General features: G+C 39.5%; 1 long non-coding RNA gene across 1 annotated transcript; it reads left to right on the forward strand.

Moving 5' to 3' along the window:
• The first annotated feature begins 2,404 nt into the window (after positions 1-2,404).
• Positions 2,405-6,688, forward strand: LOC134326666 (uncharacterized). The gene is made up of 3 exons (XR_010014555.1): positions 2,405-3,335; positions 3,483-3,604; positions 6,616-6,688. It is a non-coding gene; the product is annotated as an uncharacterized LOC134326666 (long non-coding RNA).
• Positions 6,689-15,249: the final 8,561 nt, after the last annotated feature.

Here is a 15,249-nt window from a genome sequence, read left to right on the forward strand (position 1 = left end):
ATTGTACATGCAGATATATGGAGCTAATTTAGTGCCAAAACTTCACAAATAAACAGAACATATTCTGTAAATATGATATGATTTGCAAACAAACACAACACGATGTACAAATAAAAAACGCTATTTGTAAACAAACACAACACGATCTTCATATAGAAAACACGACTATTTAACACACACAATGTGATTTACAAATACAAAACGCCACTGTTGCAAATGCAAATGTAACTTTCAAATACACTGCACTTCACAAACAAATAGAACACGTTTTACAAATACAAACGCTGTTCTGCAAATGCCGTTCGTGAATCACGTGACTTTTGGCTGCACTGGTCTGGCGCTCGTGTCACTTTTGTCAGATTTTCTCACAAATACAGGGTGGGCCATTTATATGGATACACCTAAATAAAATGGGAATGGTTGGTGATATTAACTTCCTGTTTGTGGCACATTAGTATATGGGAGGGGGAAAACTTTTCAAGATGGGTGGTGACCATGGCGGCCATTTTGAAGTCGGCCATTTTGGAGCCAACTTTAGTTTTTTCAATGGGAAGAGGGTCATGTGACACATCAAACTTATTGAGAATTTCACAAGAAAAACAATGGTGTGCTTGAACAGTCCTGCTCTCCTAGTCCAGATATTATCATTCGTGACCCCTCAGGACGCGTCGCTTTGCCAAAGTCTGTTCTACCCTTTCTTGTGAGACACTTTCACGGTGTGTCCCACATTGCAAAGAGGGGAGTGGTAGAACTGTTAAACAAACATTTCTGTATACACAAAGTCGGTTTGTCAACAAAAATCTTACTGGATACATGTTTAACCTGCGCACGTGTAAACAACACAACAGCGAACGCTAAACATGATGCTCTTCCTGTTCCAGACCAGCCTTTCACACACCTTCAGGTGGATTTCACACACATGCCCCCGTGTGGTAAGTTGAAATATATGTTAGTGGTAGTAGATCGATTCTCCAAGTGGGTAGAGGCATTCCCTACAGCCAATGAAAAGGCATCCACTGTGGTAAAGATCTTGTCTCAAGAGATATTCCCTAGATATGGTTTACCTATCTCTATAGACAGCGATCAAGGTCCAAGTTTTGTTTCAAGGCTTACGAACAAACTTTGTAAGTACCTACAGATCAACTGGCACTTTCATATACCGTACCACCCACAGTCCTCAGGTGTTGTTGAAAGGATGAACCGAACTCTGAAAGACAGATTGACCAAAGCCATGCTGGAAACAGGTAAGAACAATTGGGTTAAATTACTACCAGCGGTACTAGCGGAAATCAGGATGTCCCCTAGTGCCACCACAAGGCTCTCTCCATTTGAGGTAATTTTTGGCAAGCCATACCCGTGTCCTATGTTGGTGAGGACTAACAATACTAACAAAACTAACCACTTACACTCTTCTGGTGATTTGGAGATGCTAACATCTGATTATGCAGCGAAACTTGTGGATAAGCTTGTTGAAATACAATCTAAAGTGTCTCTGTCTCTCCCATTACCTGCAGAGCTCCCTACTCATCCGTTTGAGCCTGGTGAGACAGTGCTAGTAAAATCTCTGAAACCCAGGAAGGTTGGCGAGGCAGCGTACGGACCCCCGACTACTGTCCTGGCTTTCACCTGCACAGGCATCCTCACGGATTCCCAGCCACACTGGATTCATGCTTCACGAGTCAAGAAGTGTCCAAAACAGTAACCAATGGAATTTCAACTCCCCTTCTACTCTGGAAAGAAGCAAGAGGGGAACCCAAAACTAAAAATGTTACTTCCACATCCTGAAAGTATTCACACCTTGTACAACAGCTGCCTGCTTTTATTGTCTACCAACACCCCCTTTTCCTTAGCTATTTATTCTTGTTTATTCCCCAAATAAAGTCAGAAGATTTTTGGTGCTCAGCTGTGTCTGTCTCTGTGCCTTTGTCTTCTCCTGGGCTCAACCGAGCTCAACTGGTGGAGAATATTCCATAAAAGCCTTATTTTAACAGGATTCAGATCCTGAAACTGATCAGAACGGTATAATGCTTATGTTTGATATTTATTATTAATGTTAGAATAGGTCTGATGCTGTTTAATCCACTTTAATAATTAGAAACACCACTTCTAATGATGTCTGTAGATGCTGTGGTTAGCCTCAGGTAGCTAACAGTGTTCCACACAGTCTGTGTTTATTGTTAAATTAAAATTCATTTTATATTTACTACAGGGTATAAAACGGATCTTTTTTTATTGTTTAAATAATTATTTATGCGTGTGCTGGTGTGATGTACTGATCAGTAAAGCAGCAGCAGGGTAAAGTGTTCAGTTCTTACTGATCTTTTAGTATGAAATGTTAAGAAGAACCTGCGGAATTTACACAAAAATAGCGTTTAATGTATTAATAATGTTTCTTTAGACCTCTTTCTGTACTGCAGCCTTTAAGGATGAATTTCCTCTCAGCATGAGGTGACAGTTCAAGTTTTCTTTCTGATCTTGGTAAGAGACCACTGTTCCATGTGCCTGGAGATGTGAGGTCAAACTAGCCCTGTTTATATGGGCACTGAGACATCACCGGCTGTAATCAGTCCTGCTCAGATCTGTGAAAATTAGTCAAAGAGAAAAAGAACAAATGAAATGACTGAAATCACAGGTCACATTGAGCCCCAGGACCCAGGGCCTATGCCTATTGTAATAAAAATACAATGCTGTGCAGAAATATAATCTAACAAGGAGCCTGGATGGTGCAGTGGTAAATAACGCCAGCCCAATACTGCTGAGATACAGCGTTCAAATCCCCAGCTGTGCTATCAGCCTGTCTGGCTTCTACATACAGACATGACTGGCTATGTCTGAACAGAACGGAAAAGAACAGAGTTAAACAGAACAGAGCTGAAAAGAACAGCTGAACAGAATGAAAAAAAAAAAGAAAAAAAAAAAAAGAACTGATGATAAGCACAGCACAAATCTGAACAGAATATAGCTGACCTGAACAGAACAGAAAAAATAACTGAACACCACTGATAAGAACAGAACCGAGCTGACCTAAACGGAACAGAACAGAACAGAACAGAGTTAAACACAACAGAACTGATGAGAAGAACAGAACAGTGCTGAGAAAACAGAGGTGAACAGAACAGAGTTAAACAAAACAGAAAAAAGAACGGAGTTGAACAGAACATTACAGAACTGACCTGGACAGAACAGAACCGAGCTGACCTAAACAGAACAGAGCTGAGCAGAACTACACAGAACTGAACAGAACTGGCCTGGACAGAACAGAACAGAGTTAAACAGAACAGAACTGATTAGAAGAACAGAACAGTGCTGAGAAAACAGAGCTGAACAGAACTGATGTAAACAGAACAGAACTAAATGGAGCTGACCTCTCCACTCTTTATTTTATTGCACTTCTGTAGATTTTTGAGTCGTTGTGTTTAATATCAGACACGTGTAGGATCATAAGTAAGAACTGACTGGTGTTACTGGTTTGTGTTCTGCAGAAGTTCTGGGTGGACTGGTGTCGGCCAGTTACGGAGATGAAGACGTCAGAGCCGAGGAGAGAAACCAGAAAGATTCGGGGAACGAGGAGAGTGAGGAGGACGACGAGGGCGACAAACATTCTGTAAGTTCACGCAGATACCGGCTCACCTCGACCTCGACCGGGTCACTGTTCATTACCATCCTGAGTGAGTTACACCCCAGGCCCCCCCCACACCCCCACCACGCCCCCCCCCCTTCAAAAACATAAATAAATTAATACATTAAACAACCTGTCAATAACTATCCCTAACACAAGTTTCTTTCTACTCTTCTTTCTTGCAAAGTCATCCACTAATTCATCCAAATTAAGCTGTCTGACCAAATCTGATTCAATGGCCAGAAGTGACAGTGAGTTCAGGCGGTTTTGGCGCATCCTAATCCTGAGTTCATTCTTAATACGAGCCAGTTTGGAGAATGAACGCTCCCCTTCACAATTTGTGATAGGCACAGTCAAAAAAAGTCTAAGTGCTATGTAGACATTTGGAAAGGTTGACTGTAAATTCAAATTTATCATGGTTTTGAGCATTTTACTAGGACATTTTTCTTTTTCTGTTATGAATGATTTGTATTGTATCAATTCATCTGCCAGGCTCATGTTCAGATCTGAAGGATATGCTGCAGCGAGTGAGTTAGCCTTTAAAGTGAGCTCACTGTTGGACATATTGTCAGGCATGAAAAGAACATCAAATAGCTCAGTTAAGTGTGTGTATGCATTCAAACGGTGGTTGAGACAGGACACAAGTTTGTCAATGACAACATTGAAAGTTGCGATCCGAAACTTGTCCTTTCCGTTAAATGCTACACCTGGCTCTGCACTATCATCAGACATAATTTTATGCTTTTTTGTACGCTGGAGGTCATGCCTGTACTCTTGGGAGACAGCAGTGGTGACATTTAAAGCTGCCCCTTCAAACACCTCAAAGTTATCTCTCTGTGCTGCCACAAAGTCTCGTAAAGACAAGAGAAGTTGTGTAGCTGTACATATGTCAATATCATGCTTCTGCAGCTGCAGGCTTGTGGCTTGGAACCTCTGTAGTATTGTGTCCCAGAAGTATGCCATGAAGGCCATCTCCAACGTGTCCAATTTGTCACAGAGTGCAGAGGCTTCACTTCGAGTTACACATTTCTCCTCCATATCTTTAGACATATCATTCAATGCCTCTCTCAGTTGTGCATAATATTTCCAAAGAGCCTTAGTTGACTCAGCTCGTGCGCTCCATCGAGTACCTGACAGTGATTTCAGTGTGAGTTTGATATCAGTATCACGGAAAACCTTTCCCCACCTGTGTGTAGATGATGCACAAAATGTGTACATTGCCTGTACAAAGTCAAAAAAACGTCCAGCTTCTGGGCTACTGTCAACAGCATTGACACCAACTAAATTCAGTGAATGTGCTGCACAGGGGACATAACAAATCAAAGGGTTTCCAAAAGCATGGCTAGGGGCCCCAAAAGCATGGCTAGGGCCCCCAAGAGGCCCTGGGGTCAAAGTCCCTAATAGTCAGAGGATCCTTAAAATGAAGGGCCCTCAGAAATAAAAATATATTGTATCATAAATGTTGATAGGCATCGCAAAATGTTTTGGGCCAGGGCCCCCCTGGGGCCTCCTGACCTCAAGGGCCCCTGGGCGATGGCCCCACTGGCCCGGTCAGTAATCCAGCCATGTTCCAACTATTAAAGGTAGCATGACTGAAAGAGAGTCAGGTGAGCATGTGCTGCGTATCAGGACTTTCTAATCTGAGTAATTTAATCACTGAAAGTAAGAATACCACCCTGTTCTTCTGCCATCTTTAATTCTGGCTTCATTTCACCTAATGAACGTGTCATGATCTTTATAAATGCTTACAATCAATTTTGTCAATGGCTGCAATCACTGCTGTGTAATTATGTGAATTCTTGCACTGCACATGGCAGAAGACTAAAATAAATTTAGACCGTGTAGAATAAAAGTATTAGTAAAGTATGAGGTTAAAAGCATCAACTTTTATTTATTCTTAAAAGAAAAATACATGAACCTCAGTCATCTCACACAATGATCTGTTCTGCTCAACAACAGTAAAGCTCTCCATCGTTTCTGTGTGGCAGCTCCATAACTTAGTTAAAGCAAATAAAGACACATTTAAAATGTTCATCTTTTATTACAGGTTTAAAGTTGCATAAAACAAATGTTTGTACAAATAATATAAAACCAAAGTACAAAATAAACATTTCACTTATTTTAATTATCTCTCAAATCACTTCTCAGTTTTAAAGGTCAAAGGCAGCAGCATATTTTAGATCAGAACAGCTATTAACATTAAATATCACTAAAGTGGAAATCCTGAACACAGCAATGTAAACCTACAGCAACAAACCCAACAGCAACAATTAATCATTATAACAATAAAATACAAATAATAACAATAATAATAATTATAATAATATTGTCACAAATCTGGAAAATAACTGTCATAACTTTGTTTAACTCTTTTTGAAAATCAAATGTCTCCTTGTTCTGAATTTATTAGTAGCTAAACTTAAAAAAGCCAAATTAAAATCTTTACTGTTTAACTGACTTTTAAAGTGGAGTTTATAATCATGTGGAGATCATCATCCATCTAGTGGTGCTAGAATTACATTACATCTTATTAAATGGGTACAGATTTGTGACTTTATTATTATTATTATTAATGTATTTTTTATTCTTTTTAATAGTATTTGCATTATTTTATTTGCATTTTTCATACTGTCCCAACTTTTTCTGATTTGGGGTTATAATAGACTTGGGAAGAAAGAAGTTTAAGGTGAAAATGATCACATTTACCATTTTGTAATGTACAGAAATCTTCTCTTTTATGTTTTTAAATATTCAGTTTGTCTTTTATTTAATTTAGTTTTAATATCTGAATCCATTTAGATGATAAATATTTAAGAAAAGAAGAAATCAGAAAAGGGGGTAAATACTTTTTCACAGCACTGAATAAATAGTGATTAATAAATTGAAAAAGAAATTCTTCATAAATGTATCACTGCCTCACAGATTCTAAAATCACTCAAACAGTTTAATGTTACACTTTCATGTAAATTTTACATTTAATTTGTTCAATCTGACAGTTTCACTTCTGATCCTAAATCAAGACCAAACCCCGGGTAGAGGAGCTGAGTGAACGTGGTCTGAACTCTGTGGATGAGCTTCATTGTATCAGAGACGCTGTAGAAGGACAGAGTTCCTGCTTCATAATCCACATACACTCCTATTCTAGAGGAACTCGGCATTATGGGAATTTCAGTCTCTTTGTTATTGTGCCAGAATGAAAATCTGGATGGAGAACAGAACAAACTCCAGGACTGATCATTACGTCCAAACTCACACTCATCACCATGTCCCTTCCTGCTGATGCTTTTATATGACACTGCTATAGAAACCCACTCATCCCCACTCAGCTCAACCTCCCAGTAACAGCGTCCACTCACACTCTCTCTACACACAACCTGCCAGTAAACATCAAATCTATCTGGATGATCAGGATACCACTGTTCTGTTATACTGCAGGTCACCACTTTGTTCTCCTCAGACAGATGGAGGATTTTATTTACTGTGTTTGGATCCAGTGTGAACCGACAAACATCTGGAGAGGAAACACAAAATAAACCAATTAACATAGAAGAGAGAGAGAGAGAGTGTACAGTGTGTGTGTGTGTGTGTGTGTGTGTGTGTGTGTGTGTGTGTGTGTAATTATACATAGCAACACACAATCCAAACACACACAAACCCTACACATACACACAATCACAAACACATTACACAATCACACAAACCCTACACAATCAAACACTACACAATCACACAAACCCTACACAATCACACACTACACAATCAAACACTACACAATCAAAAAAAAAAATACACAATCACACAAACCCTACACAAACACTACACAATCACACAAACCCTACACAATCACACAAACCCTACACAATCACAAACTACACAATCAAACACTACACAATCAAACAAACCTAACACAATCACACAAACTCTACACAAACACTACACAATCACACAAACCATACACAATCACACAAACCCTACACAATCACACACTACACAATCAAACACTACACAATCAAACAAACCCTACACAATCACACAAACCCTACACAATCAAACACTACACAATCAAACACTACACAAACACTGCACAATCACACAAAACCCTACACAATCACACAAACCCTACACAATCAAACAAACCCTACACAATCACACAAACCCTACACAATCAAACCCTACACAATCACACAAACCCTACACAATCACACAAACCCTACACAATCAAACACTACACAATCAAACACTACACGATCACACAAACCCTACACAATCAAACACTACACAAACACTGCACAATCACACAAACCCTACACAATCGCACAAACCCTACACAATCACACAAACCCTACACAATCACACAAACCCTACACAATCAAACACTACACAAACACTGCACAATCACACAAACCCTACACAATCACACAAACCCTACACAATCAAACACTACACAATCAAAAACTACACAATCACACAAACCCTACACAATCACACAAACCCTACACAATCACACAAACCCTACACAATCAAACACTACACAATCAAACAAATGCTACACAATCACACAAATCCTACACATCAAACAAACCCTACACAATCACACAAACCTTCACCATCAAACAAACCCAACACAATCACACAAACCCTACACAATCACACACTGCACAATCAAACACTACACAATCAAACAAACACTACACAATCACACAAACCCTACACAATCACACAAACCCTACACTATCAAACAAACCCTACACAACCACACAAACCCTACACAATCACACAAACCCTACACAATCAAACACTACACAATCAAAAACTACATAATCACACAAACCCTACACAATCACACAAACCCTACACAATCAAATACTACACAATCACACAAAAACTACACAATCACACAAACCCTACACAATCACACACTACACAATCAAACACTACACAATCAAAAAAAAACTACACAATCACACAAACCCTACACAAACACTACACAATCACACAAACCCTACACAATCACACAAACCCTACACAATCACAAACTACACAATCAAACACTACACAATCAAACAAACCTAACACAATCACACAAACTCTACACAAACACTACACAATCACACAAACCATACACAATCACACAAACCCTACACAATCACACACTACACAATCAAACACTACACAATCAAACAAACCCTACACAATCACACAAACCCTACACAATCAAACAAACCCTACACAATCACACAAACCCTACACAATCAAACCCTACACAATCAAACACTACACAATCACACAAACCCTACACAATCACACAAACCCTACACAATCAAACACTACACAATCAAACACTACACGATCACACAAACCCTACACAATCAAACACTACACACACACTGCACAATCACACAAACCCTACACAATCGCACAAACCCTACACAATCACACAAACCCTACACAATCACACAACTTTACATTGGTTGTCATGGTGATGGTGGACGCTGGCGCATCTGGCTGCCGCTACCGTTATCGTATTTTATCATATTTTATTGTATTTTTATCGTATTTTTCTTTTCATTTTTATCTTTGTACACACTCATGTTATTGCTACCGCTCCTGTTGCTTTATTTCTTTTTCATCGGATAATCTCAGCGCCTGTTGGATACTAAAAGACTGCCAAACCCTACACAATCACACAAACCCTACACAATCACACAAACCCTACACAATCAAACACTACACAATCAAACAAATGCTACACAATCACACAAATCCTACACATCAAACAAACCCTACACAATCACACAAACCTTCACCATCAAACAAACCCAACACAATCACACAAACCCTACACAATCACACACTGCACAATCAAACACTACACAATCAAACAAACACTACACAATCACACAAACCCTACACAATCACACAAACCCTACACTATCAAACAAACCCTACACAACCACACAAACCCTACACAATCACACAAACCCTACACAATCAAACACTACACAATCAAAAACTACATAATCACACAAACCCTACACAATCACACAAACCCTACACAATCAAATACTACACAATCACACAAAAACTACACAATCACACAAACCCTACACAATCACACACTACACAATCAAACACTACACAATCAAAAAAAAACTACACAATCACACAAACCCTACACAAACACTACACAATCACACAAACCCTACACAATCACACAAACCCTACACAATCACAAACTACACAATCAAACACTACACAATCAAACAAACCTAACACAATCACACAAACTCTACACAAACACTACACAATCACACAAACCATACACAATCACACAAACCCTACACAATCACACACTACACAATCAAACACTACACAATCAAACAAACCCTACACAATCACACAAACCCTACACAATCAAACAAACCCTACACAATCACACAAACCCTACACAATCAAACCCTACACAATCAAACACTACACAATCACACAAACCCTACACAATCACACAAACCCTACACAATCAAACACTACACAATCAAACACTACACGATCACACAAACCCTACACAATCAAACACTACACACACACTGCACAATCACACAAACCCTACACAATCGCACAAACCCTACACAATCACACAAACCCTACACAATCACACAACTTTACATTGGTTGTCATGGTGATGGTGGACGCTGGCGCATCTGGCTGCCGCTACCGTTATCGTATTTTATCATATTTTATTGTATTTTTATCGTATTTTTCTTTTCATTTTTATCTTTGTACACACTCATGTTATTGCTACCGCTCCTGTTGCTTTATTTCTTTTTCATCGGATAATCTCAGCGCCTGTTGGATACTAAAAGACTGTGGTGTGTGTGTTGGATCATTTTAAAAGACGCGGACGCTGGTACGTTTTCTTCACATCCTGAAACGGTCTGGATTACAATTTACAGTTACGTGGTGAACGGTGGGTGAGTTTTCCTGCGATCGGCACAATGTTGAACTATTCTGCTGACCAGCTGATGAAGTTCAACAATTACACTACTCCATCGTGTATTCTAGTCATCAAACAGCTTGGACTCCTTCGCCGGCCTCGTTATATTCACAGGGGCTCCCGGAGAAAGCTTGTCCCAGTGAGAGTAAGGAACTGCTCGGATGGTAAAGTGGGGTTTTCTAGGCATGCGCCGTATACTCCCAATGGAGTATCTCCGTGTAGTCTCGAACCGCGTTACACCTGGCTGGTACCTGTGGTTCCTGATCAGCCCGCTACACACCTCCAGCCACGGCAGAGACTCCGAGCCAGAGACAGAGGAGTTAATACTGTCAATCTCAGAGCACTGGAACACACACCGTTACTGCAGTCTCATTCTGTGTCAGTCCATATGGCACTGATAAATGCGCGCTCTGTCCATAATAAGACGTTTATTTTAAATGACTTTTTCACTTCTCATGGTTTGGACCTGTTGTTTTTAACTGAGACATGGGCTACAGGTGGTGAATCGGCTAGCGACTCCGCTCCCTTCTTGGAACTTTGCCCAGTAGACTGCGGTTTCTTCAGTTTACCTCGGAATACGGGTAGAGGCGGAGGAGTTGCGGTGGTTTTTAAACAGCGTCTGAGATGCCAAATGCTGAATATTGGGACTTTTAAAAGTTTTGAAGCACTGGTTTTTAAATCTCACTCTGTTCTTCCATTACTCTGTGCAGTAGTATACAGACCTCCAAAACCAAACAGCGACTTTATCACTGAGTTTGCTGAATTCCTTGCTATGATTGTACCTATGTCTGACAGCATTCTACTTCTTGGTGATTTTAATATTCATGTCTGCTGCCCTGATAAATATCAGGTGAATGATTTTAATCAGCTACTGGACTCTTTTGGTTTTATTCAACATATTCATAAGCCCACCCATATGCAAGGTCACACACTTGATTTGGTGTTTTCATCTGGTTTTGATATTGACAAACTAGATATTGAGGAGGCTAGTTTCTCTGATCATATGCCAGTAGTCTTTAGCTCAACTTTAACTGCGCATTTCCCTGCTCCTGTTTTAGGGCACTGGTCAAGGATGATCACTTCGTCTACATCTAACGATTTTTCCAGAGCCTCTTCTGACATGTTAAAATTGCCCAACTATGGGCAGACTCATGCTAATGTGGATGAGTTAGTTACTTTTTTTAATTATAACTGTTCAACTGTTCTGGATTCTCTTGCCCCTATGAAATTTAAACGCTTAAAACCAAAAGTTCAGCCCTGGTTAAATGCATCCACACAGGAAATTAGACAGGCTTGTAGAAGAGCGGAACGGAAATGGAGAAAGGACAGATTGCAAGTAAGTTTGGATATTTTTAAAGGTTGCCTGAAGACTATCAGCTAGCTGTTAAGTCTGCTAGAGAGGCATACTTTTCAAGCATAATTGCCAAAAATTACAACAGACCTAAAGTACTGTTCAGTACAATAAATTCTTTACTTAAATCATCACCCGAAGTTGGAAATGTTCCTTCTCCTAGAGTATGTGAAGAGTTTTTAAACTTTTTTGTGGAAAAAACTGAAACAATTAGGTCTGGCATTACTTACTTGGGTATAGATTCTCCACTTCCACCGCCGTGCCCAGGTATGTTTGAAAAGTTTGAGGCTGTTTCAATCTCCGAATTAACAGATTTGGTGCTGAAAACAAAGCCAACAACCTCCCCACTTGATGTGATGCCCCCACAGATAGTTAGGGAGACATTTGATATATTAGGACCTTTTGTCCTGGATATCATTAATACTTCCCTTGCCACTGGTACTGTTCCAGCATGCTTTAAACATGCTGTAGTTACACCTCTGCTCAAAAAGCATAATCTTGATGCTACAGTGGTTAGTAACTATAGGCCGATTTCTAAATTACCATTCTTGGCTAAATTGCTGGAAAAGGTTGTATATTCTCAGCTTTTACCATTTTTGAGTAGAGATGGTATTTTTGAGATTTTTCAATCTGGCTTTAAGTCTATGCACAGCACTGAATCTGCTCTTCTGAAGGTGACAAATGACTTGCTACTTACTGTTGATGAGGGAAATTGTGCCATCCTCATTTTATTGGACCTTAGTTCTGCTTTTGATACTGTTGACCATGACATACTTGTTGGTCGCCTGGAAAAGTGGGTGGGGTTACAGGGAGAGGCCCTGAATTGGTTCATATCTTATTTTAAGAATAGAACCTTTTCAGTGAATATTAGCAGCTATTTCTCTTCTTCTGCTGATGTCTCTTGTGGTGTTCCACAAGGGTCCATACTAGGGCCCCTCCTTTTTTCTCTCTATATGCTGCCATTGGGTCAAATAATTAGGAAGCACAATGTCAGCTTTCACCTGTATGCTGATGACATACAGCTTTATCTTCCCATTAGACCGAATGACAATGGCTCGTTAACATCTCTTAGCAGTTATCTTGAGGACATAAAGAGGTGGATGGCTGACAATTTTCTTCAGCTGAATGAAAGCAAGTCAGAGGTTATCGTTTTTGGGGGTCCTCATCACATCAATAGTGTCTCCAATAACCTTGGTCACTTGTCTACATGTGTCAAAACATCTGTGACAAATCTTGGTGTTATCTTTGATTCTGACCTCCGATTTGATAAACAAATCAACTCTGTGGTAAGGAATAGCTTCTTCCAGCTCAGAAATATTGCGAAGATTAAGCCTTTTCTCTGCTATTCTGACCTGGAAAAAGTTATTCATGCATTCATTTCTGCAAGAATTGACTACTGTAATTCTCTGTATATTGGGATTGGTCAGTCTCTGTTACGGCGCTTGCAGGTAGTCCAGAATGCAGCAGCAAGGTTACTGACTAATACCAAGAAAAGAAACCATATTACACCAGTCCTTGCCTCACTACATTGGCTGCCTGTTCAGCACAGGAATCAGTTTAAAGTGCTTTTATTTGTTTTTGAAGCGCTTAATGGTCAAGCCCCGGCTTATCTCAGTGGTATGCTTTCTCTCACAACCGCACAGCGATCTTTAAGATCAGCCACTCAGAACTTGTTGACTGTTCCTAGGGCTCGTTTGAAGCTAAAAGGTGATCGTGCATTTGCAGTTTATGCTCCGAGGCTATGGAACACTCTACCTCGTAATATTCGACAAGCACCTTCGGCCGCTGTTTTTAAATCACTCCTAAAAACATACCTTTATAAGCTGGCATTTAGCCGTGGTAATTATAATTGTTTAATCTATTTTTATCTAGTTTTATTTTGTCCCTTACTCTGTATTTTTATTTGGTTGTCTTATGTATGCTTGTTTGATGTACAGCACTTTGGTCAACGTAAGTTGTTTTAAGAGTGCTTTATAAATAAAATGTACTTACTTACTTTTCTTCACTAGGATTTATATGAACTGGGTTTTATGCACTAGAAGATGGTGGGATAATTAAATGTAAATATGAGTATTTCTTTTAACAAAGGAGTTTAGCTACCACTAATTTGGTCTATAGATAAACACAAAGAACAAAGACTCATGATGATAGAACAATGCAACACTGTTCAGTCCACAGCCCTCCATTCACACCTTCTCATGTACATTCTGGTTGAGGACGGTTCATTATATGCTAAGTGGAAATCATCTAAAGACTAGAATTTTGGAGTGTAGACCTAGAAGTGTTAAAGTAAGAGGCTATTCATTTATGAAAACTTAGCATTCATAATATGAAGAATTTATGCAAACACCATAAAGACCAGGGTAAAATTCTTCCACTTGAAAGTAAAAGTTGTTCTGTGTTTATTAAAGTAGATTAAACTTGAATAATGAATAAAAACAGATTCAGATCTGAGGTTGGTACATTACACCACATTACACATAATTGAAGTAGAACAGTTCTAGTGGATATTAGTAGAAAAAGAAAGTACACAGAGCTTTTTCTGTACATGCAGTAGAGGAGTATCATTTTATTTTCTCCTCTAAATGCGCTGGTGTTTTTTAAGACGGTGTCAGTCACAAAAACGTAACTTCTGTGTGACTGTACTGGTGTCTATTAAAAATGCTGCTTCCAGTAAAACTTCATCTGCACTATAAGCAGCAGTATGGGTCATCCTCTTATGTGAATGCGCTGGTGTGGTGTACTTAAAGGATATTCCTTTCACTAAAGTTCTTTTCAGACAGTGAATGGTGATACGACCTCTCTCCTGTGTGAATGCGCTGGTGTTGTTGGAGAACATAATATGCAATAAAATACTTCCCACACTCTTAACAGTGATGTAGTTTTTCTATGTGAATACGCTGATGCCGTTTGAGATTATTTTCATGAGCAAAAATCTTTCCACACACTGAGCAGTAATACGGTTTCTCTCCTGTGTGAATACGCTGGTGTACTTTCAGAGCATTACTGTAAGAAAAACTCTTTCCACACTCTGAGCAGTGATACGGTTTCTCTCCTGTGTGAATACGCTGGTGTATTTGAAGTTTAACCTGTTGAGCAAAACTCTTTCCACACTCTGAGCAGTGATGCGGCTTTTCTCCAGTGTGAATATGCTGGTGTACTTTAAGAGCATTACTGTAAGTAAAACTCTTTCCACACTCTGAGCAGTGATACGGTTTCTCTCCTGTGTGAATACGCTGGTGTATTTGAAGTTTAACCTGTTGAGCAAAACTCTTCCCACACTCT

The sequence above is a fragment of the Trichomycterus rosablanca genome, chromosome 14 (assembly GCF_030014385.1).
Source record: "Trichomycterus rosablanca isolate fTriRos1 chromosome 14, fTriRos1.hap1, whole genome shotgun sequence".
Classification (NCBI taxonomy): domain Eukaryota; kingdom Metazoa; phylum Chordata; class Actinopteri; order Siluriformes; family Trichomycteridae; genus Trichomycterus; species Trichomycterus rosablanca.